This window comes from Candoia aspera, chromosome 1 (assembly GCF_035149785.1).
Source record: "Candoia aspera isolate rCanAsp1 chromosome 1, rCanAsp1.hap2, whole genome shotgun sequence".
Taxonomy (NCBI): Eukaryota; Metazoa; Chordata; class Lepidosauria; order Squamata; family Boidae; genus Candoia; species Candoia aspera.
In genome coordinates this window covers 11,417,787-11,440,931 of record NC_086153.1, presented here as the reverse complement: position 1 = coordinate 11,440,931, position 23,145 = coordinate 11,417,787, and positions in this window count along the sequence as shown.

The following is a 23,145-nucleotide window of genomic DNA, read 5'->3' as shown; positions in this document are numbered from 1 at the left end:
CTCCTAAAAAGTAAGCAAGACTTGGCCAGTACTGGGATAAGAGATCACCAAGAAATTCCAGGGCTGTAGGCAGGGGATCCATAGGCTATGGTCAAAAAGTCCATACACTTTAAAAAACAGGCAGAGCTTCAATTCTACTATTGTGGGCACCCTCTTAACTATTTTTAACTATATCCTGTGGATCCTCCTGGCTGTAGGTCAGATTGGGATGTCAAAAAAAAAATGCTGAAGGAAGTAAATGACAAATAGTTCCTGTATTACTGCCAAGAAAACAACATGGATGTACCTCTATATTTCCAAAGAGTTGGACATTTTATGTGGTTCTACTCACTGTGTCATGATTTAGTTGTCTGGTGGATGATTGTCATCCTTACCCAGGGCTGATATTTGATTATTGTTGGACTTTGTGCCTTCTTCAGGAAATCTACTTTGCTGGCTGAAGAATAATGCAGAATATGTTTAGCTATATATCCTCATTTTAGCTCGGAATGAAAGATAGACTTAGTCAGGGTTCCTGTCTGTTTTGAGAAATATCTCAAAGAGAAATACTTGATATAGCCATAGCTACTTCTTGGTTTTGTTACAGGAAAGTCAATACTTCATTAAGGACCTGTCATAAATTACAGTCCTGGATATGCTGGGAGGCCATATTTTATTAAACTGATCTTTTGATGATAGTCAAGAGATGTGGCTGAATATATCCAATGGATAGCTAAGGGTTTAACAAAGTAACAATCCCATTGCTGTGATGAATCCAGCACGTTCTAAGGGACAGGCCTGTTGGGAGTTTTGGCAAATCCAGCATGCCTCATTAACATGTAAATTAAGTTGCCCAAAATGCAACTCTGAGGGAGCTGTTTGTTGCCACTCCCACTTCCTCTTTCTCTCTTTCCCTCTTCTCCACCCAGGGAGAGGCAGCATGGATGCTGCTCTCTTCATCAGGGCCATGTGCTTGGGCCTTGATGAGGGATTCTGCCCCTTTCTTTCACACACCTCTTGGCAGCTGTAGGGATGAGAGTTTAGGGCAAACTATGTAATTAGAAAGAAAAGCAGAACAAAGGAACTTCATCTTCTTCCACCAAGATGGATGTCACAGAACAACAAAGAATAAAGTCAGTAAGCTTCTCTTTACTTCTTAACCTAATGTGTCTAAGCGTGTGATTCTTTATGCTTGGGAGGGCTGAATGTGTAAGAGCAATAACCGGTGTTTCTCTGGCATGCTCATTGAAGCTATCTAAGATAATTTTCTTTTTCTGTGCCAGCTTCTAAGCTGTGTTATAAGCTCTGCTCCATTTCAGTGGTTCTAGCAGGCCACTGAATTGGCTTCAAGGCCAAGAGAACAGAAAGCATGCTCGGGCAGCATTTGTTACCCTAAATATTGGGCCAAGCAGATGGAAGAGCTTTAGATCCACTATCTTCTTAATCTTCATGTGAGACTCTTAGCATACCCAATTTCTGGCCTTTGTTATTATGGAATTTCTGATGCCAGGAATAAATGGTTTTGAAGACTGGTGAATGGAAGGTGCGGCTGATGTCTCATTTCCCTTTGAAGTTGGCATCTTGGGGAAATGCAATCCATCCTATCATCCCTGGGAGGAGCTATATGTTATCTAATGGCCTTTCCCCACTGCTCATCCGAAGTGCTTCCTACCTATCCTGGGGTTATCAGAGCAGTCTTGGAGTTGTCATCCATATGTCTGGAAATTGCCCAAATTGGAAAATACTTTTTAAAGAATTTCATGCAGAAGTCTGGAATATACATCCCTTCTTTAAAATAAGGAGTATAATCCATTCCTGTTGCTGGTTGGAAAGGTGCTACTAGACATTTTTGTTTGTTTGTTTGTTTGTTTGTTTTCACCTTAGAAAGTTGTTCTTACCTGGAGCTACCGGGAAGAATTCTAGCATGGTGGAATTCTATGCCCCTAAGAAAAATAGCCTGGAACCCATCAAAATCATCCCTGACCTGCAAAGGGGTGGGCCAAACGTGTCTCCACAAAACGATGGGGGGATTTTGTTCATCATTAGATTTGAATTTCTAATGCTAATTATTATTTTTTAATCTATTTTTATACAAGACCTGTCCTAACAGCCAGGAAACACGCTGAGACAAAGAACTGGTCTCTAATATTTATTGCTAGTACTTAACAGGAATCCTAACAAACTGAAGAAGCGCGGGAAAAACCCAGACATATAACCCCCAAGGGTTAAGGCGGTCCCGATCTGTGTCTCTTTGAATGGCTGACCAATTCCTCAGTGCTACGCATGTGCTTGACAGTCCCCTGCTCGCCCCCTGCTCGCCATCCTCACTCATGACAAGACCAATCATATATGCCCCAAATTGAACAGAAAATATATCACTGTCTGACCATGAGTGCCCTGTAAGAAGTGAGAAGCAAAACCATCCACCTTGAGCACTGCAGACTCCCAAATTCATTGGAGGACAATGTTGAATCCATTGATCAAACTTAAAAAAGAAGAGTCGTTTTTTCCCAAACACCATATAGCAATGTTGCAAGAAACAGAGCTGTGTCTCATGCAGCAGTCAAGGGCTTTGGATTAGAAACCATAAATAATTGGTTGGCCTGACAGATGTGAGGATTGTACTGTTGTGTCTGTGGAATTTAAAACTGGAGGTCTGAACTCTAAGAAGTCAGCCATTTCTGAGCTGTGTATCTTAGAGAATTTAAGCAATTGGGACCAGGGCGTCCTTTTCGGCTCAACTTCGCAGTAGATCTATCTCCTGACTCACAACCACTAAATTATACACCTGGAAAAACACTTTGATCATGATTTAAAATCTGAAGGGATTGCTCAGGCCTCATTTCCTCCATCATTGCAATTTGCTGCATTGACAGGGATTGATTTGCATCTTGGTTGTCAGTGAGGCCGATTAAGAAATGACTGGGCCTGGGGAGAAGACTCAAGAATTAACTCTTGCATGCAGTTCTGTTGGGGCTGAGCGGCTAACTAAGGAGTGTCAGCATTTCTAGCAACCCAGCCTCTGTAGGCAATCTTGCTAAAGATTGCTTTAAGTCATCCAACTTGCATAGGTTATGAGCTTGTTCATCTTTGGGGAGAAACCTAAGGGAACTTTTAAAAGTATCTTCCTTAAGAAGTTCTTCTTTTGGAAAAAAATAATAATAACTATTAGATTTTTAAAATAAAGAGTTAAAAACTAACAAGAACTAATAATTAAAAGAGAAAATAGAGGAGAGAAAAAAGTAAAGAATGAAAAAGAAAACAAAGTCAAAAGTGCAGAAAGAAAAGAAAGAAGAAGAAATGACTTCCAACTTTCTTTTACAACAGGTATAAGTATAAATTTACATTAAGCTCTTACTCTAAGTTTACAACGTAACTTTAATTTTTCTATTCTCTACTATTATTTCTAATCATCAAATCCATGTATCATAATTCCATTTTTTTCTGTTTCATGCAAAAAGTCCAGAAGGTTTCCATCGTTGGGCTTATAAAAGTCTCACTGTTCTTATCATATATAGAAACAAAGTTTCATGAAATTTTTCCAACTGTTTTTCCATCAGTCCCAGAAGAAATATCTCTGGTTTGAATTGTATATTAGTATTTAAGATCTTCTGAATTAATGCATGCATTAATTTTTAAAAACTTCTTTACACATCCACCAAGCATGATAAAAAGTCCCCTCACATTTCCTATATACATTCTTTAATGAGGTGGGAAGTTGAGGGTTTATTGAAAAGTTCTGAATTTGGGGTCTATAGGCATTGGAGGGTCCTGCTGCCTTCCTAAAGAAGTGTTTCTCAATCTTGGTAACTTGAAGATCTGTGGACTTCAACTCCCAGAATTTCCCAGCCAGACTTGCTGGCTGGGGAATTCTGGGAGTTGAACTCCACACATCTTCAAGCTGCCAAGGTTGAGAAATACTGTCCTGAAGGTTTCATGTGGAAGCAATGAACTTGGACTTGGATGTGGATGGACTTGGATGTGGGGTGTTTGAAGGGAAGGGATGTTTTATTTATTTGTCAAATTTTATTACTGCCCATCTCCCCTGTAAGTTTTAAATTATTGCTTTACTTTTGCTCAATCTGTATCTACCCTCATATTTTAAAACACACAAATAGCGTATGGCAACCTATTCCTAAAGAAAACCAGTCTTCACATCTTGCCCAGCTTTGAAAAAAATGCAAACTCATATGCATAATGAGAAAAGGTATTCTTTTGATCTTCAGCAAAGGATCGTTGGGTTTAGAAAAGGCAGAGGAACTCGGGACCAAATTGCCAATATCCGCTGGATAATGGAAAAAGCCAGGGAGTTTCAGAAAAACATCTATTTCTGTTTTATTGACCATTCTAAAGCCTTTGACTGTGTGGACCAGAACAAATTGTGGCAAGCTCTTAGTGGTATGGGGATACCAAGTCATCTTGTCTGCCAACTGAGGAATCTGTATAACGACCAAGTAGCAACAGTAAGAACAGACCACGGAACAATGGACTGGTTTAAGATTGGGAAAGGAGCATGACAGGGCTGTATACTCTCACCCTACCTATTCAACTTGTACGCAGAACACATCATGCGACATGCTGGGCTTGAGGAATCCAAGGCTGGAGTTAAAACTGCTGGAAGAAACATTAACAATCTCAGATATGCAGATGATACCACTTTGATGGCTGAAAGCGAAGAGGAACTGAGGAGCCTTATGATGAAGGTGAAAGAAGAAAGTGCAAAAGCTGGCTTGCAGCTAAACCTCAAAAAAACCAAGATTATGGCAACCAGCTTGATTGATAACTGGCAAATAGAGGGAGAAAATGTAGAAGTAGTGAAAGACTTTGTACTTCTAGGTGCAAAGATTACTGCAGATGCTGACTGCAGTCAGGAAATCAGAAGACGCTTAATCCTTGGGAGAAGAGCAATGACAAATCTCGATAAAGTAGTTAAGAGCAGAGACATCACACTGACAACAAAGGCCCGCATAGTTAAAGCAATGGTGTTCCCTGTAGTAATGTATGGCTGTGAGAGCTGGACCATAAGGAAGGCTGAGAGAAGGAAGATAGATGCTTTTGAACTCTGGTGTTGGAGGAAAATTCTGAGAGTGCCTTGGCCTGCAAGAAGATCAAACCAGTCCATCCTCCAGGAAATAAAGCCAGACTGCTCACTTGAGGGAATGATATTCAAGGCAAAACTGAAGTACTTTGGCCACATCATGAGAAGACAGGACACCCTGGAGAAGATGCTGATGCTAGGGAGAGTGGAGGGCAAAAGGAAGAGGGGCCGACCAAGGGCAAGTTGGATGGATGATATTTTAGAGGTGACGGACTCGTCCCTGGGGGAGCTGGGGGTGTTGACGACCGACAGGAAGCTCTGGTGTGGGCTGGTCCATGAAGTCACGAAGAGTCAGAAGTGAATGAATGAATAAACAACAATTCTTTTGATTTGAAATTCCACTCAATTTCTCCCCAAATAAATAGGAATACAATTGGCCTCTGGCAATTTTGTGCTTCCAGAACAGATTCAAGGGTAACAGAAGCAAATTTCTTTCCAGCTGGAGCTCAGAATTAACTGCTGTTGCTCTTGTCCTTCTCCAACTGGAAAATATTCCTCAGCTGGCTGAGGTGAATGCCTGTCCTCCACTGAGGGCTAGATTGGAAACATTGCAAAAAATGCAAAGTCAAACTAAGAATGGAACCAGGAATTGGCATTTATTTAATCTTAAAAAGGAAACACGGAATCTGCAGGTTGTAATGGTTTCTGGCTGAACCTAGAAATGTCCCTGACTTAATCTGATGGGCTCATACAATATGCTTAACCAAATCATTACAACCAGTTGGTGTACTGACACAGTGTGCTAAGCTTGGATAGCATCAATGTGGATGCTATCTAGCCAGTTTAGTCTGGTTTGCACAAATTGGTTAGTATTTTTATCTCTCTGTCTTTTTGTCTATCAATCTATCAATTGTCTATCTACCATTGATCAATCTAGCTCATGATTTTATCTCCCCAGCACTCAATTGGCTACATAAAGTTTTGCAATCAATACACTGCTATGGGTGTTACAGGACCTAACCCTGAAACCATGCCTTCAAAAAGTGCTTTGTCCATTGCTATGATTTTACTTGATTCAAGACATCTTAGCCACCATATATGGATTTCTCCGCTATTGTTGGTTGGTTGCAGCACTGCTGGCATGTGGTTTCATTTCTTATGCCTTCCATCAATGGGATGCCAAGGATCCTATGGAGACTGTGCAATTAGAAGGTTTCCAGTTTCCCCTCCACCGCCCACCCCCCACCCCCATCTTTAAGAAGGATCCATGGTATGTATGGTAATACATCTATATGCCATGTCCAAACCTGGATAAATGGCGGGGGGCAGATTGATTCCCCTGCCAAGGGATCATAAAATGAGCACCAACTGAAATGAGCCATAGAAAGAAGCGTGTGTATGTGTATATGGGTGTAACCTCACCACGTTAATGCTATCCAAGCTTAGCATACTGTGTGAGTACACCAATTAGTTGTAATGATTTGGTTAAGCATGTTGTATGCATACACACACACACACACACACACACACTTTAAAATACCACATCTTTTGGTAGACCCATGCAAAATTGAATATAACATGCTTTTTAAAAGTGTTATAAGACTTACAATTGAAGATGGGAGGTGGGCTGGCAGGAAAACCAGTGGCAATAGGGAAAACACTGGAAAGATTGTGGGGCTGGGGAGGCGGGGATGACAGAAAGACCTGGAAAGACTAGGCCATTGGGAAGATGCTGGGAAGATGCTGGTGGGCTGGTAGGAAGGCAATGGGAAGACTGGGGTGGGAAGATTGGTGGCAGCTGCAGCAGGAATGCCCAAAGATGGCCAGGGGATATGGTCCAATAGGTTGTTGTTGAATTTAGGTAACACCTCGGGTGAGCTGGGGAGTGGTTGTGTTCATCAACCCATTTAATCAGTTTACAGTTTGATGCATTGTGCAAAACCAGAAAATAATTTAGGAATCAAGTGAAGTGTGTTGAGCAAGTGAAGTCATTATATCCGCTCCAGTGATAACCGCTGATTATCTTGTTATAAGTTGATTTTTAATGTTTCATTTTATTGCATGTGCGAGTGTCCATTGTATATAGTTGTGCAAAGTCAAGATGTGCATATACAGAGCACTCTATTTTAAAACCTAATCTTCTATTACTGTATTACCTCTGTTTTCTAAGCCATTCCTATAATGGCTGATTGGGTTTGACGCATGTTTTTGAAGGCACTTGCCTTGTAATGCTGCATTAATCATAATGGTAGAGACAATTATTTTCAAGAAACAATGATTCAGCCGACAGCCTCCTTGCATGATAATTGCAAAGGTTCCATTATTCATAAAACAATTATTATGGGCAAAGAGGATTCAGTGGAATGAAATAGGCATGGAGTTTGAGATTTCCATTAAAAACAGCAAACACTATAGAAGAAGATAAAAGAATGAATGGCTTTGATAAGGAACTGAGCTGTCCTTTGGACCTCTGGATGCCTTTTAAATTTTCTTAAGTATGGAATAAACTATAATTATATCAACAATCTGTTTCTCCTGATCATCTGATGGGCAGTGGGAGCTCACCCTAATGAATATTGGGGGAGGGGATAACAGGTTTTGCCTCCTTGCAAAATGTGAGTAGTATGTTATTTGCTTAACTTAGTTTGGGATGAAAAATTCAGTCCATCAGAATATAGAGGAGAAAGAGTAACGCATATGTATGCCAAAATCCACAGCATCTATCTTTCCAATAGAGTTTGCATATCTCTTTTTTTAAATATATATATTTATTTTATTTCATTAAAAGTTTTAACAGCAATAAGAAGAACTAATACAAACTAAAATAGAACAGAGAAAATGAAAAAGAAATACCAGAAAAAACTAAAAGTTCAATAAGAAAAGTAGAAGAAAGTAGAAAAAGAAGAGAAAGATATAAAGAAAGGTATAAAGGTATAAAGAAGTGGCTTCCAATATTCTTCACAGCAGTTATACAATCTCTAGTGGCCCAAAATCACCCAGTGAGCTTCCATGGCTGAAGATGCACTCGGACTGGAGTCTCCCCACTCCTATTTCAACACCTGCAATGGTATGTGAGAAAGACCTTGAGAAACAGGATGAAGAGATGCTGCCTAGGGAATGGTCAGATAAGAGACAACATAGCCCGCAGCTGCGTAACAGGTGGTTAGAAAGGAACCTCCCTAACTTATCAAGCTATAAAAGTGATGGTGGGAGATTTGTACTTTCAGACCTGAATGATTCTGTCACTGTAGCCTTACAATAAAGTAGAATTAGCTCATCTGGTTGTGTTTCCTGTCTGGTCTATCTGGGAAGGCTGATATCAGTCTTGCAAGTCCGATACTACAAATCTCCCACCATCTCTTTTTCAGCCTGATACATTAGGGAGGTTCCTTTCTAAGTTTCATTCTCCACCTGTTACGCAGCTGCGGGCTCTGCTGTCTCTCATCTGACCATTCCTTAGGCAGCATCTCTTTGCCCTGTCTCAAGGTTTTTCTCACATACCATTAGATCATCTTACCACACGAGCTCTCTGCTGCTGTATATAAAAACAACTCACTACTCACCATAAACCAGGTTAGCAAATTGTCTTGGGTAAGCCACGTGTCTTATAATTGTCCATGATGACTAGGGCTGCCAAGAGTTGGAATCTAACAGCAACAGGAAGTTCACATGTTCTCCATGCCTGAAGTAAAGAAAGAGAACAGGAAAGTATGAACAGCCTCAGCAATTTATTTTGAACCCAAATACTTCTAGTCTCCATTCCCATCGTCTAGATCTGTCTGATTATCATTGCCAGCAGCAGGTTGGACATAAGCCAATAACTAACATAGTAAGTGATGGTGGGAATTGCAGTCCAATATTTAGCAGTCCTTCAGCAAAGGATCGTTACCTTGTCGTGGTGCTGGAGCTTGAGCACCTCAATGATGCCATGAGCTAAACCGTGAAGGGACACCCAAGACGGGAAGGTCATGACAGAGAGGTCAGACTACATACGATCCCTGGGGAAGGTAATGGCAACCCACCCCAGTATTCTTGCGATGAAAACTAAATGGATCAGTACAACCAGAGATATGTCGGTATACCATCGGAAGATGAGACCCCCAGGTCGGAAGATGGTCAAAATGCTATTGGGGAGGAACAGAGGATGAGTTCAACTAGCCCCAGACGTGATGACGCAGCTAGCTCAAAGCCGAAAGGACGGCTAGTGGCCGACGGTGCTGGTGGTGAACGGCGAATCCGATGTTCTAAGGATCAACACGCCATTGGAACCTGGCATGTAAGATCTATGAGCCAGGGCAAATTGGATGTGGTTATTGGTGAGATGTCAAGATTAAAGATAGACATTCTGGGCGTCAGTGAACTTAAATGGACTGGAATGGGCCACTTCACATCAGATGACCACCAGATCTACTACTGTGGACAAGAGGACCACAGAAGAAATGTAATAGTCAAGTGGCTAAAGCAGTGCTTGGATACAATCCAAAAAACAATAGAATGATCTCAATTCGAATTCAGGGCAAGCCATCTAACATCACAGTGATCCAAATATATGCCCCAACCACAGATGCTGAAGAAGCTGAAGTAGAGCAGTTCTGTGAGGATCTGTAGCACCTACTGGACAACACGCCTAAAAGAGATGTTATTTTCATCACAGGAGACTGGAATGCTAAGGTGGGCAATCAGATGACACCTGGAATTACAGGTAAGCATGGCCTGGGAGAACAAAATGAAGCAGGACATAGGCTGATAGAATTTTGCCAAGACAACTCACTCTGCATAACAAACACTCTCTTCCAACAACCTAAGAGACAGCTTTATACATGGACTTCACCAGATGGACAACACCGAAATCAGATTGACTACATCCTTTGCAGCCAAAGGTGGCGGACATCTATACAATCAGTAAAAACAAGACCTGGAGCTGACTGTAGTTCGGATCACGAACTTCTTATTGCATAATTTAGGATCAGACTAAAGAGATTAGGGAAGATCCACAGATCAGCTAGATATGAGCTCACTAATCTTCCTAAAGAATATGCAGTGGAGGTGAAGAATAGATTTAAGGGACTGGACATAGTAGATAGGGTCCCGGAAGAACTATGGACAGAAGTTCACAACATTGTTCAGGAGGCGGCAACAAAATACATCCCAAAGAAAGAGAAAACCAAGAAGGCAAAGTGGCTGTCTGCTGAGACACTAGAAGTAGCCCAAGAAAGAAGGAAAGCAAAAGGCAACAGTGATAGGGGGAGATATGCCCAATTAAATGCAGAATTCCAGAGGTTAGCCAGAAGAGATAAGGAATTATTTTTAAACAAGCAATGCGCGGAAGCGGAAGAAGACAATAGAATAGGAAGGACAAGAGACCTCTTCCAGAAAATTAGAAACATCGGAGGTAAATTCCAGGCAAAGATTGGTATGATCAAAAACAAAGATGGCAAGGACCTAACAGAAGAAGAAGAGATCAAGAAAAGTGGCAAGAATATACGGAAGACCTGTATAGGAAGGATAACAATATCGGGGATAGCTTTGATGGTGTGGTCAGTGGGCTAGAGCCAGACATCCTGAAGAGTGAGGTTGGCCTTAAGAAGCATTGCTAATAACAAGGCAGCAGTAGACGACGGCATCCCAGCTGAACTGTTCAAAATCTTGCAAGATGATGCTGTCAAGGTAATGCATGCTATATGCCAGCAAATTTGGAAAACACAAGAATGGCCATCAGACTGGAAAAAATCAACTTCTATCCCCATACCAAAAAAGGGAAACAGTAAAGAATGTTCAAACTATCGAACAGTGGCACTCATTTCACATGCCAGTAAGGTAATGCTCAAGATCCTGCAAGGTAGACTTCAGCAATTCATGGAGCGAGAATTGCCAGATGTACAAGCTGGGTTTAGAAAAGACAGAGGAACTCGGGACCAAATTGCCAATATCCGCTGGATAATGGAAAAAGCCAGGGAGTTTCAGAAAAACATCTATTTCTGTTTTATTGACTATTCTAAAGCCTTTGACTGTGTGGACCATAACAAATTGTGGCAAGTTCTTAGTGGTATGGGGATACCAAGTCATCTTGTATGCCTCCTGAAGAATCTGTATAATGACCAAGTAGCAACAGTAAGAACAAACCACGGAACAACCGACTGGTTTAAGATTGGGAAATGAGTACGGCAGGGCTGTATACTCTCACCCTACGTATTCAACTTGTATGCAGAACACATCATGCGACGTGCTGGGCTTGAGGAATCCAAGGCTGGAGTTAAAATTGCTGGAAGAAACATTAACAATCTCAGATATGCAGATGATACCACTTTGATGGCTGAAAGTGAAGAGGAACTGAGGAGCCTTATGATGAAGGTGAAAGAAGAAAGTGCAAAATCCAGCTTGATTGATAACTGGCAAATAGAGAAGCAGTGAAAGGCTTTGTATTTCTAGGTGCAAAGATTACTGCAGATGCTGACTGTAGTCAGGAAATCAGAAGACGCTTAATCCTTGGGAGAAGAGCAATGACAAATCTCGATAAAATAGTTAAGAGCAGAGACATCACACTGACAACAAAGGTCCGCATAGTGAAAGCAATGGTGTTCCCAGTAGTAATATATGGCTGGGAGAGCTGGACCATAAGGAAGGCTGAGAGAAGGAAGATCGATGCTTTTGAACTGTGGTGTTGGAGGAAAATCCTGAGAGTGCCTTGGACTGCAAGAAGATCAAACCAGTCCATCCTCCAGGAAATAAAGCCAGACTGCTCACTTGAGGGAATGGTATTAAAGGCAAAACTGAAATACTTTGGCCACATAATGAGAAGACAGGACACCCTGGAGAAGATGCTGATGCTAGGGAGAGTGGAGGGCAAAAGGAAGAGGGGCCGACCAAGGGCAAGGTGGATGGATGATATTCTAGAGGTGACGGACTCGTCCCTGGGGGAGCTGGGTGTGTGTGTGTGTGTGTGCATGTGTGTGTGAGAGAGAGAGAGAGAAGCTGAAAGGAAAAGCAACTGCAGACTAAAGAAACATTAATGTATCTTTCCAAAGTGCCATTTTTACAGGCAAAAATTGTCTATTATTAACCATCTATTATGAATTAATAATAGACTATTAGCAATCAATCAGCATCTTCTCCAGGGTGTCCTGTCTTCTCATTATGTGGCTAAAGTATTTCAGTTTTGCCTTTAATATCATTCCCTCAAGTGAGCAGTCTGGCTTTACTTCCTGGAGGATGGACTGGTTTGATCTTCTTGCAGTCCAAGGACACCCTGGAGAAGATGCTGATGCTGGGGAGAGTGGAGGCAAAAGGAAGAGGGGCCGACCAAGGGCAAGGTGGATGGATGATATTCTAGAGGTGACGGACTCGTCCCTGGGAGAGCTGAGGGTGTTGACGACCGACAGGAAGCTCTGGCGTGGGCTGGTCCATGAAATCACGAAGAGTCCGAAGCGACTAAACGAATAAACAACAACAACAAATTTAGCAGTCATGTGTCAATCGCAGAGGAGAACACTGCACTACCTGACATTCTAGGTTGGCATCTCCCATGTTCTTTTTTGCAGGCCCTGGGAACCTGTTATCCTGTCCCACATTGAGCCCCTGAGAATTAGCAGCACAGCTCCCTATCGTTTTGAGGCAGGAAACACACAAGGATAATAAAAAAGTAAAACCTCTTTTGAGAAGCATTTAACTCCTGGTGATGTCACTGGCACATCCATGTAGTTTTCTTGGCAACAATACAAATTTGCTTTCCACCAGCCTTCTGGATTAGATGGATGGACGGATATTTTCTAGACATTGGAATTTTCTGGATGTTCTGCCCTCTGGAACATCATTCCCCCAGAGAAACACAACCAGGCTTGCCCTGACCCTGCTGCCCTTTCACAAGGCATTGATACAGGAGTTATGGGTACAAGAAAGGACCTTGGGAGAAGAACAAGGAAGGCTCACCCCAGACAAAGCTTGGAAGAAATGGCTAGGAAAAAGAAAAGGATGTAGTTAGCTTAGTGGAACTGCCTGAACCAGAGATTTTCATTGAGACAAAAAGGTGGCTTGTGAGTGAGAGAAAAAGAGAGGATCTGTAAGATTCCACCCTGCTAATGCATCTACCTCCATCTTGGGCTCCAGCAGGCAATTTCTGGCCATAAAGGGAGTCAACCCAATATGCCAGCTGGAGAGAAGACTGAGGCCAAGAGCGCATAGAGCAGTCTTTCTCAACCTTGGCCACTTTAAGCTGTGTGGACTTCAACTCCCAGAATTCCCCAGCCAGCATGGGTTGAGTTGAAGTCCACACAGCTTAAAGTGGCCAAGGTCGAGAAACACTGGTTTAGAGCATCCAGTGCAGGATGGCTGAGAGATCAGATCATGATGGGAAGAACTGAATTTGTATCAAGTCCAGTAAAGTGGAGCTCAAGAGAAATCAAGAAGAGGAACTGTTGTAAGACAACTAAGTTTGAACATTTTAGGGTTTAACTTTTTCTGGGTTTCAAAAAAGAGCCTGACTAGCTGTTGGCTATTATTTTGCATCACAATTAGGTCCTTTATTTTGTATATTATGTTCCTGTTCCTGCTGTGAAACGTGCAGCAATCTCAATTGTTTATTTCTTTATATTGCTGTCCCTTTCACAGCAAGTACCATGAATATAATATACAAAGTAAAGGACTCGTAATGCAGAATAATACTAATGATCGTAACTAATAGGTAGAAAGAGATTGTATTCTCCAAATACGTCTCCCAGGATTGGCAGGGAAAGGAATGGCATTTTTCTCTCGGAATTAAAAATTCACTGGCATATAGTGATTCTTGTAACTCTGCATTAGTATAGTTCTGATTTTAGATCTTAATGGTTGTGGTTTAATGCAAGCAGCAAGAGAAAACTGTTCTCAATCTTTTTTTTTTTTCTGCACAGAAGAAAGTAAAGGTGTGCTCATAAGTAACAGTATATTGGGTTTTATTGGCTCTGGAGGGAGAAGAAACAATCTTTAGAGCTCCCCCTGTGAGTGGAAATATTAACAACAAGCTTGATGAAGATCAGTTTGATAGCAACTGGAAGAAATTTTGCTTAAGATATGACTGGGGGGTTTCAGCTTTCAACCCCAGAACTGGCTTCTGAATTACAGCTATCAATAGACACATAGAGATAAACCACATTTACACACCATTCAAAAGAGACGTTTAAAAGATCAGAACACACCTCCTTAGCTTTTTTATTGTCTCTTTTGAATGGTGTGTAAATATGGTTTATTTCTATGTGTCTATTCAGTAGATGCATAGAAATAGACCATATTTACACACCATTCATAAGAGACAATAACAAGATCAGAACACATCCTCTACAGCAGCCAACACCCAGATAAGCAAGGATTTTTTTTTTAATCCATTCAATTGTGTCCAATTCTCAGAGACTGCCTGGACAAGTCCCTGCAGTTTTGTTGGCAAGGTTTTTTGGAAGAGGTTTGCCATTGCCTCCTTCCTAGGGCTGAGAGAGAGGGACTGGCCCAAGGTCATCCAGCTGGATTTGTGCCTCAGGCAGGACTAGAACTCACAGTCTCCCGGTTTCTAGCCTGGTGCCTTAACCACTGCACCAAACTGGCTCAGAAGCAGGGATTAACACCAGGTAGACAACCAGGCAGAAAACAAAACCCTAATCAAGGAACTACCAAGGAGAAAACCGCACCCTCACCAACACTGGCAGGGCAAGCTACTGTATATAAACAGACAGCAAACCCCAACCTCCCTCACCCTGATGATGTTGCCTAATCAGGTAATGAAACGTCTGCAAGCAGACAACCAAGCTCAGAGAGCACCAAGCACTCCACAGCTCAACCCTGAGCTACAGATATTCTCTTCCATGAGAAGCTGGTGAGCTACGCTGCCATAGATGACTCAGACCATAGTTCCATATCAGGATTGCTGACATTCTCCGGGATTTAGAAATCCCTTGGACATTTTCCCCAGCCAGTTCTACAAATGCCAGCAACTGAAACTGGAAGCTTTTGCAGGCGACGCAAGTGCTTGGCCACCATTGAGAAGCTCTTCTCTGAATATTCCACCAAGCAGCAGCTGACACTTCCAAACTATGCTGTTCCAGAATTGATTTATGCATCCTTCTCCAGACCTCCTAAGGAATTCCACCCTTTGCTCAGTTACCCAATAAAACTGATGCACAGATAAGGGATCCAATTGCAGATTTTAAAACAGATATTTGTTTTCATTACTTCTGGGGGCAAGGAGGAAACCTGGAAGGGATTTCACCCTGCAAAGTCATGATAGACAAAGACCTGCTACCTTCAACCTTGGCTTAGCCTCCCCATGGGTGTTGTCAAAATGAGGCAATTACCAGTTGCACCAGTGATTGATCAACCAGTCTGCTCCCGTTCTCTCTCTCCTCTTACTCTGAAGCACAGCAAACCAGTTACCGTGATTATTCCCTAAAAGCTCTTTTGCAACCTAATCAAAGCCCAATTACTCCAAGCTGTGTGGTGTGTTGGCCTCCTGTCATGCTGTTGTTCTGCAGAAGTAGAAGCAGCACATGAGTTCAGTGTGCTGGAGCTTCCTGATGCAGACACACAGGCTCAGCCCAGAGTGGCACCCCTCAGGAAGAATCAAAGCAACTCAACAACCCATTTACATGAACTGGATTAAACCAGTTTGATAACATCCCTGGCTCTCTCACTAGCATGACATTAGAATTATTCACTGAAGAAAAGCTGAGCTGAGCTGAGCTGTCAGCAGTGGTCTCTTGCTAGATGCTTCCCTCTGATGCTTTCTGGAAGGCACCTGATGTGCTTACATTAATGCAATGAAGAAGGTTGGGGGGCAGTATTGTTAGCAGAAGGAAGGGAGGTTTTGTGGGGAAGGGGATGGGGGTGTTACTCAGCTCTCTGTTCTGTAGGTTCATATGTAAGCTGAGAGCCAGTTTGGTCTAGTGGTTAAGGTGCTGGGCTAGAAACCAGGAGACTGTGAGTTCTAGTCCTGCCTTAGGCATGAAAGCCGGCTGGGTGACCTTGGGCCAGTCCCTCTCTCTCAGCCCAAGAGCCAATCAGGCGTGGTATGAGAGTTCTAGTCCCGCCTTAGGCACAAAAGTCAGCTGGGTGACCTTGGGCCAGTCACTTTCTCTCAGCCCAACTTGGTGCAATGTAGACTAGCCTCCTTGTGGTGCACCCCGGGCAACGTGACTTGTCACGGCTAAATAGTCTACACATCTGGCTGCTGGACCTCACAAGGATTTCCCAGCAAGAAAAGCAGCATGAACACCACACTGCTATGACATACAATAAAAAAAAAAAATATGTAAGCTTCATACAACATGATTAACCAGGTTAGTTAAAGACCTAGCAGATGCATAATATGCTAAGCCTGGCTAGTATTTACCCAGGTGAGGTTTCTTTCCCCCCTACGGTGACAGGCTGTGCAAACCTAGCTATGGGGTGACTTGTGACCCAGTGTCCGGAAAACAGATTTATTCTGTAGCCAGGTTGTGTGGGTTTTATGAATGCAGCCATACGATGTAAACAACCTCACAGGGTTGGTGTTATGGGGAAAAGGAGGAAGGAATATTAGGTATCGTTGCCACCTTGAGTTATTTATAAAAATAAAACAGGCAGGATAAAAAATATATATAAAAAAATAGCTGGGACTACATCTATCACAACTTTGTCAGCTTCATTTGCATGATAGCTGCAATCATCTATTCAACGGATCGGTAAATAGCCAGGGGGAAATGTGTATGAGGGCTTGAGGAACAGGAAATTTGGCCTGGCCGGCCTGTGAAGTTTCTCCACCAGAGTCCAGCTCTATTTCCGAACGTTTTTTTCTTTGTGCCACTGAGCATTAGCTGCCCAGCTCTGCCATCTGTTTACCACTCTGCTTTGAAAAATTATCATGACCTCTCCTGCTTTCTGGGTATGATTCTGGGGAATGCAAAATGCCTTTCCTCCCGTGATTTGATCTCTAAACAGCTTCTACTCTGTAACTGGTTCATTTCACCCCAGGTGAACCAACAGCATTTCCCACCAGCCAAATTTAAAATAATAATAGTTTTGGGCATCACACTTTAAGAACAATTCAGACAAGCCCGAGAAGGTTCAGGCAAGGGCAAGGAGGCTGAACGGGGGACTAAAGGCAATGGGCTGATCTGCCCTTTCTGCTTGGCCCATCCCCAGTAGGGGCTACCCACTGCTTCCTGAGTGATGGAGTGGATGATGTCATCCTTGTCCCACTCCCTGCCCATGGCAAATGCACCCTGCACCTGTGTTTTCCAGCTTCAGTTCAAAACTGCTATCTTCCAACGAGAGCCAACGTAAGCCCTTCAGAGTGGATAGTCTCCAATGCTTCATTCCCATCTAAAAGCAGCCTTGATTCTGATTGGCTGCAGTGCCTGGCATGCCCCTCCCTTCTGGCAGCTGCTGTGTTCTTTGCATGCTTTTATAATCTTGCAGTTAACCCAACAATAGCTTGTTAAGGCCCCACCTATAGACACTCCTGTTCCATGCAACCCATATATCTTTCAGTAAGCATCCTTTCAGTTTCTGCCCAGGCTGGATGAAATATACTTCCCTTGCTTTCCTATTTCCTGGCTATAGTAGGGCAAAGGTTTCCTTCCCTTTTATTAAAAAAAAAACCTTTGTAATGTAGGAACGGAAGGGACGCGGTGGCGCTGCGGGTTAAACCGCTGAGCTGTTGATCGGAAGGTCGGCGGTTTGAAACCGCGTGGCGGGGTGAGCTCCCGTTGCTCGTCCCAGCTCCTGCACACCAAGCAGTTCGAAAACATGCAAATGTGAGTAGATTAATTGGTACCGCTTCGGCAGGAAGGTAACGGCGTTCCGTGAGTCATGCTGGCCACATGACCCGGAAGTGTCTATGACAACGCCGGCTCCAAGGCTTAGAAACGGAGATGAGCACCGCCCCCTAGAGTCGGACACGACTGGACTTTACGTCAAGGGAAACCTTTACCTTTACCTTTAATGTAGGAACATTGCTACTCTATTCCCATGAAATTCAACTTTCAGTTCTTCCTTGCTACAAAGTTTTGTGGAGCTAGTGCGGAACTTAAGAACAAAAGAACATCTGTTCCCTTGTTGCTTTGATTATTGTAGCATCAGCGCTACAAGTGTGAAGGGAGATGATATAGGAAGAGGGTGTGAAGGCATCCATGTGTCCAAACATCTGGGAAAGCAAAGGAAAGGCATAGGTACTAGTGAGGAGGGGACAGTCGCTAAAGGAAAAGGCAGGTACTGGTAGACCAGTCCACCCAGGGGCCATCCATCTAGGCTTGCCTTCCCTGCATGGATGGGAAGGGCAAGAAACAGGGGAATGACCAATCAGGTCTTGTGGTGGCCATAGTCCAGACTGAGCCCCAGCCTGGCCCTGTTGCCAACCCAGTGCAATCTGGACAAGAATTTCTGCAGCTGGCTTAAGAAACAGATGGGAACAGCATGGAAGATAAGCAGCTTAGCCTAATTATCCTAATTCTCGGAAAGAGATAGTGAAGGAACTGAGAATGTTTAACCCTGGGAGAGTTAAACATTGGGAGAAGATAGGAAAACCTTCCTCAAGTACCTGAAAAAGTATCAGGCTCAGATCTATCCTTCATCCCTCAAAAGTACAGGGCATTGAAAAGTGAATTGAAATTATAGGAAGGCAAATTATGTTGTACTAGAGTATTTCTCTTTTTCTAGTATAAAGGCTGGTCAAAGACCTTAATAAAGATATCTGATTTGATTACAGGAAGGCAGATTCAAATTAAATTTTAAAAAAGAATTTCTTATGGGTAAGAGAAGTAATCCAAAATCACTTCATTATTCAGAGATGTGGCGAGTCTTCTTTGATGGATGTGTTCAGGCAGAGGCTATGCAGCCATCCATCTGAGATGCTTGAAGATAGATTCCTGCACAGAAGAAGGAGTTTTTGAAAAGAGTCTGGGTATCACTTCTTAAGGATGGCTTAATTGATTTTCCTGTTGGTTTCAGCGGGCTGGGCTAGATGATCCTTGTGGTTCTTTCCAACTCCACAATTCTATGAATTGGATATGATAGCTAAATGCCCCCTTCCATTCATACTATCCTAAGAATAGTAATAATAATGAATGATACGACAGTGAAAGTATATTTTACTGATATCCCATCCTTCTTGTCAATGGATCCTAGGGTGGGGCACTTCGCACAGTAAAATGTGTCCCTGTATAATAATTAAAAGCCTCCAGTTGCTCTTTTAAAAGAGAAAACATATCACAATTAATAGCTGTCGCACAGCTGATAGCAGTTTATGATAGACTGTGAGATAAGTAAAAAATTCCAGTGTCCAACCACATTCAGTTATGCAGGGCATGAGAGAAATCATTCTCAGCCCCACTGTTGCTCCAGTTTGTGGAATACCCTGCCTGCCAGCACACTCTAATTAAGAATGGGAAAACCAGCTTAAATAATCTAGTTCCCAGGTCTTGCTCTAAACATATTTTGATGTAAAACCATCTATCCCCGAAGGTAGGTAAAGGTAAAGGTTTCCCTTGATGTAAAGTCCAGTCGTGTCCGACTCTAGGGGGCGGTGCTCATCTCCGTTTCTAAGCCTTGGAGCCGGCGTTGTCATAGACACTTCCGGGTCATGTGGCCAGCATGACGACTCAGAACGCCGTTACCTTCCCGCCGAAGCGGTACCTATTGATCTACTCACATTTGCATGTTTTCGAACTGCTAGGTGAGCAGGAGCTGGGACGAGCAACGGGAGCTCACCCCGCCGCGCGGTTTCGAACCGCCGACCTTCCGATCGACAGCTCAGCAGTTTAACCCGCAGCACCACCGCGTCCCAGCTTAAATAATCTAGTTCCCAGGTCTTGCCCTAAACATATTTTGATGTAAAACCATCTATCCCCGAAGGTAGCTTAGGAAAAAAAAAAGGTTTCCATCTTTATATCAAATCCACAGGGCTGAAAAAATTAGGAACTCTTTCTGTAACAATGTGAAGCTTCAGTGCATTGATGTAATGTGGAAAGATAGTTGGGCTACCATATGTGGCCTGCAAGCATCTGGCTGATCACTAAGTGGCAGCAAAGGACATATCTGGGCATATCTAACGGCCATCACTGTTTTTTTTTCACCTGAGATGGTAGCCATGACTCCTGAGGAAGTCTTCTTAGATAAGTAAGATGGGTCAGGGTGATTGTACTGAACCTTCATCAGTAGACAAACCAGGTCTTTGTAAAGGTCCTAAATTGGAATAAGTTCCTTCTAGCTCAGGACCTTCTGGTTAGTACTATGAAATAGCCACAAATGGCACTGCTGGCTGGTTGGACATTGGAAGCAGAGATGCCTCAAAGGCCATACTTACAAAAGGATGTGTCTTGGAAATAAAGATCTATTACAGAGTAACTATATTGGACAGTGTTGGGCTTCAGGGTTTAGTAACTGTGGTCTAGACACCAGATTTCCTGATGTGTTGCTAGCAACTGTGGGTGGCGTCTTCGGAGGCAACTGACTGAACTCCTGTCTTTATGGCCAGGTGTCCTGACTTCTCTGAAATGTCACGAAATCTGCTGTCTAGATCATTAAATCCTGAAACCCAGCACTACCCAACAAATACTGGCTGTGAAAACTACACCAGTAAAAGTAATTATATTTGGTGTATAATTTATAAGCTCCAGCTAGGTTAAGACTATTAACTTACCATACATGGACGGCCTTGCAGGCAAATTGGGCTTGATGGATACCAGCTGAGTTATAGCTATGTAGCCAGTTCAGGCTTGATTAATACCATATGGATAAGGTAAGGGAGGTTATATTTCCCATATAAAGTCTTCCAAAAATTAGCCCTACAAGACTTAGACCCATTTTTTTAAAAAATGCATAGACACCTGCAGGGGAGGCAAGTCACAAAATATATGTCATGATACAAAACCCATAACATACATACTTGGATAAGAAGTTGGGGTGCAAGTATGTAAAGGCAGAAATTGCATCACTAGGTCATGATCTCTGTGCTATAACTTCAATGCAATCTTGATTCGCTAAGGCTGTCTATGCCAAGATTCTGATCTGGATTCAGTAGCACAGCTCTCAAGCCCATGTGAATTTTGCTGGCATGTCAATTAGTGGAAGGCAGAAATCTACCTATACCTTTGCTTCCAAGGGAGAATGCCTTGAGAATCAAGCTCCATTATATCTGGATGAAAAGCCAGTTTGGTGTAGTGGTTAAGGCAACAGGCTAGAAACAGGGAGACGGTGAGTTCTACTCCTGCCTTAGGCATGAAAGCCGGCTGGGTGACCTTGGGCCGGTCCCTCTCTCTCAGCCCAAGAGCCAATCAAGCATGGTATGAGAGTTCTAGTCCCGCCTTAGGCCTGAAAGCCATCTGGGTGACCTTGGGCCAGTCCCTCTCTCTCAGCCCTAGGAAGGAGGCAAGGGCAAACCACTTCTGAAAGTCTTACCAAGAAAACTGCAGGGACTTGTCCAGGCAGTCTCTGAGAATTGGACACAATTGAACAGATAAAAAAAAAATCCCTGCTTACCTGGCTGTAGGCTGCTGGAGAAGATGGTGTTCTGATCTTTTTATTGTCTCTTATGAACAGTGTGTAAATATGGTTTATTTCTATGCATCTACTGAATAGACACATAGACTTTTTTTATGACTCGAAGGCATAACAAAAAATCTGGATGACCTTATAATCATATCAGGCTCGCTGAGCTAAATATCCCTGGATAGTCTTGCAGCTGAATCAGACTTATGGAGAACCAGCTGAGTAAAGGCAAGGTGATTCAACCGTTTGGATAATGATGCAGTCAAAACAGGTTTGACGGACGGCAGGGGAGTGTGCGGCACTTGGATGTGAAGGGCAAACTGTGATGTGGAGTCTGTGTGGGAACATGTGTAGCACCTGTTGGAAATGCGGCAGCTGTGTGGTTCCAAGAAAAGGCACAGACTGTGCTGAGAATATTTTGCCCTTTGAATCCAAAGCGATGCAGAGCCCTAGGGCCTGCAGCCTCTGATGGTAAAGCTCTCTAATATTAGTTCACTGCTGAACACAACAGCTGTCTATGTGAGCTTGTGCTACTGGTTAATTATGCAACTTGATCTCTGGCTGCTCGATTTTGACTTTCACTCTTCTTTTGGGTTCTGTGGAATCTCAGGATGGATGGGTTTGCCTTTAACTACTGAATTGACTACACTTCTGTGTATCTTTCTTGCTGCGAGTACCCTCCTTCCTTGAATAGTAAAATTATATTTTTTTCTTAATCCCTAATCCTGACTTTGGATAGGGCATTTAGACCATGCCATTCCCACCCTGTTCTTCAATACAGGTCCCCCAAATGCAGATTACTTAGCTATCATGCCAGTCACTGTAAATGTTCCTGAATCAACAGTTTGATTCAACGTCAGCTTTCTTGTCTCCATTCCTAGGATCTGTATATATGCCATTTTTTTAGTTAAAAAAAGGTACCATATGGCTGACTTAAGTATTCAGTGAATGAATCTGTACTTTGAGTATATGTCAGTGGATTGCAGGTACCTCTGAATTGGTAGGGTACAGACATCAGCAGTTTGGCTTGCAAGGTAAATTTAGTTTAGATCCTAGTTTGCACAAAATTGCATGAGCAAATTTGGGGTTAGTTTTTGGTTGTGCATGTGGCATATTGGGCAAAATGTATCAGAACAGTGCTAACTTTACCATTAGCAGGGAATGCTGTATGTGATATGGGTATAACTAAGACTGGTAACCTTGTCTATATTTATTCTTTCCAACACAATAGAATGCTAGAAAAAAATATGTAAAGGGGTCAGGACTCCATTACTGAAATACAAGAGGACAGGCAGGCAGAAGACTAACAGAGTACATGCATGAACAGCAACTAGCATCCAGAAGACACAGTGAAAACTCTTTAATCTCACAACACATGGATAGACTCAACCAAAGTTTCAGCTGGGAAACTGAGAGCATCTTAGACCAAGCTAAATCCAAAAATGGTAGGAAATTCCTGGAAGCTTGGCATTCAGACAAATCAGCCATCAATAGACACATAGTGATAAACCAGATTTACACACCATTCAAGAGACAATAAAAAAGCTAGGAAGGAAACAAAAAGACCAGAGCACATCCTCTCCAGCAGCTAACACCCAGATAAGCAGGGATTAACACCAGAATCAGGCAGAAAACAATATCCT